Source organism: Centruroides sculpturatus, unplaced genomic scaffold, assembly GCF_000671375.1.
Source record: "Centruroides sculpturatus isolate CEXI.00-Female unplaced genomic scaffold, Cexi_2.0 scaffold970, whole genome shotgun sequence".
NCBI lineage: Eukaryota > Metazoa > Arthropoda > Arachnida > Scorpiones > Buthidae > Centruroides > Centruroides sculpturatus.
The window spans coordinates 295,063-298,278 of NW_019385159.1; the positions used below are offsets into that span (position 1 = coordinate 295,063).

The window sequence follows — 3,216 nt, forward strand, 5'->3', positions numbered from 1 at the left end:
GTATTGTAAAGAAAAAAATTGTAAAAGTTCTTTAGTAATTGCCATATAAGCTCAAGTTTGCTATGATTCGATACTGGTGCTATGTGCGTACACGGATCAACCAATCGATTATTAAAAATTTTAGTGTAAATTATTTATCCTGTTTCAGAAATATCACTTTTACTAAGCTTTAATATTTATTTATTTATTACAAGTAACAAAATTTTATTAGATTATTTGTAAAATATTACACAAAAATTAATAGTAAGTAAAACGTATCAGTAACACAGACTGTTTAGAGTAAAACGCATATGTTACAAACGTATATACAAGGTATTATTAATGAGGAAGCTGTTAAATAGCGTTAAACTGTTCATCCGTTTAAAAAAATATACTCATACATTAACTAAAATATGATCTATTTATGCCTACAAAAAGTAATTATCAAGAATATATAAAGAATTTTTAAAAAAATTTATATTGTAAATGTTATAAAGTTATGAATATAATACAATATTCTTAATTAAAATCTTTAAAGTAAATTATTATATTATATATTGTGTAATAAAAATTTATTTTATAGATTTTCAGTTGTCATAAAATTCATAACGAAAATCAAACAAATATTCTTTTTTTCGAATCGGTCGAACATCATGATTTTTTTAATGTCCCACGATAAACGTTTTAATTCCGTGGTTATATGGTCACTCGCTTCGCCCACTTGCTGAAAAAATTCATGATAATTCATCAATTTCCGATGCCACTTTTCTATTTCTTTCTTTCTTTTCTTTTTTTTTTGGAACGTTCGGAAAACGTTTTTTCAAACATTAGAACGGTTAAAAAATTTCATTTTAAATCACAATTAAGTTTGAAAAAAGAATAAATGTGTTTGAAATAAATTATTTTTAATACTTTTTACATTATTCTACCATTTCCCAAACTAATGTTATAAAAATGGAAATCTTATTTATCAGTCAATCCTCATATTTATATTTCTGTTTATTGTTAAAATACTCATCCTCTGACATATAATAATTATAAACATAAATATAAGTATATAGAATGATGTTCAAATGAAAAAAAATTAAACTTTAATTTTAAATGAGCAACATATACAGAAAAACAAATAGGTTTTGTTTCTTCACCAAAGTAGGCACTTTTCATCTCTATACATTTTCTTCCCTTGAGTACAGTTAAAGGCTTCATGAAAGTCCTTATTGTTGGAGAGTGTACCCAACACCCTAAAAGTTTAATTAAGATCATTCTTTTAAGCTTGAATTTTTTAAAATTCGTTATAAAAAATTATTTTTGTTGCATCTTACCTATATTTTGATGGGCAATGAGGGTCGTACTGAATCATATGCTCAAAAACATCTTCGTACTCATTCGAACACCAAACCTATAATTTCAAAACTTAACTACTTAACTACATATAGTGTAGTATATAATAATTATTTTATTATTAGTCTACTTTGTCAAAAATATATAATATATTTATAGTAAATACATTTGAAAATATCGATAGATATTATATAATTTTGTTACTTAAAATATTTTCATAAGAAATGTAACAAATAAATGAATATAAGATTATTATAAAATTAAATTATTAATTTTTCTCTATTGCTAGATTGTTCTATTCTAAGAATTGGAAATAATTACAGAATTTTAATTAATAAAAGTTAAATGTAATTATTTGTGCTACTATTTAAACTGAAGATTTGTTCATTAAGCTTCAATTTTAATTATGCGGTTAAGATGTAGTTATGTGGTACATCTTTTATTACATATATTATAAGGACTGGGCAGATCGTGTGTACTCATATAAATTTTTAAAAGTTTTTCCTCTATCATCATCTAATTATACTTTATAAAGGTACTTTAAAATTTGTAACATTTATAATAGATTTAATGCAAAAGCTGTACAATTATTAATAAAATACATCAAAACTCGGATAATTCGAAGTTGAAGGACCACAAAAAAATTCAAATTAGGCAAGTTTGAATATTGGCATGCAAATAAAATGCAATACTGTAAAAGTAAGTAACATACAATTTACTACAGTATTTTTTTACATTTAGGCTAAAATACAGCATAAATACTGTATTACATTATACACAGTAGCTCTTATATAGAGCTACTGTGTATAATGTAGCTCTTATACAGCTATATAATATAGCTCTTATATAGAGATACAGTGTATATAATGTTTCATGCAGCAGTACCTTTTTCATGGTTTTTTATAAAAGCTTGAAATATTGAATTGTTTTTAAATGTATTTTCTTGTTAATGTGAATTTCTCAAGAGCTTCAGTTTCGTTTTCCTGTCCTTCGGCAGAAAGTTAAAGCTATAAAGCAAATTTTTATGTAAGTTTAAACTGAGAAAAGCGCTAAATGCTGTACTCTGAAATTTCCCAATCAACATTACCCACATTAGTGCCTAAACATACATTTTATTTAAATATTACAAGTGATTTTTCGTAAACTTCTCACAATTTTACTTCGAATTAAAAGAACCGAATTATCCAAGTTTCACTGGATTTACCTTACGTTTTTATAATAGGATATATTACTTACATATGCATATGCTATAAAAAATAATTGATCCCTTGTGAAATTTAAATGAGGCAATTTTTTATTATTATGATTTTTGTGCTCTTTTGTGTATTTCTTGTATGCCTGTAAAATAAAATAATTATTCTCATCAGATATAATTAAAAGAATCTTTAACTGAAAAATAAAATATTAAAATTAATAAAAACAAATAAATTAAAAAGTTTTAATCTTGGCGAATTTCATAGATTGAGAAAGTAATTAGATAATATGATGAGAATACTAATCATCAACAAAATGTCTGTTTGATTGGTTAGAATAGCGCACAATTTGAGGTCACTACGTCAACTTTACACTGAAAGAATCTAAAGAATAAAGTCAAATTTACATAAAAATTGTGTACTATCCCAACCAATCGAACAAACCAAAAGAATCAATAAACTTCAAAAAAATTTTCATAATTTCTTTTTCTAATTTCAAGGATTAATAAATTACAGAATTTAAACAATTCCACTCATTCTTCTACTCAACACAATGTGATATATATTGACACGAATACTTGTTTCAATATAACATATTGACATAATTCATTGATATCAAAGACATTAATAAATATTTCAGATTCTTGCTTCATGGAAGATTTCTTTAACTCCACTTACTCACTTTTCAGATAGCCATTTCTGC

At 24.5% G+C, this 3,216-nt stretch overlaps 1 long non-coding RNA gene across 1 annotated transcript; it reads right to left on the reverse strand.

Moving 5' to 3' along the window:
* Positions 1 to 1,047: 1,047 nt before the first annotated feature.
* On the reverse strand, positions 1,048 to 2,983 carry LOC111635596. The gene is made up of 3 exons (XR_002758404.1): positions 2,557 to 2,983; positions 1,302 to 1,378; positions 1,048 to 1,220 (listed from the first exon to the last, which is right to left on the reverse strand). It is a non-coding gene; the product is annotated as an uncharacterized LOC111635596 (long non-coding RNA).
* Between the last annotated feature and the right edge of the window lie 233 nt (positions 2,984 to 3,216).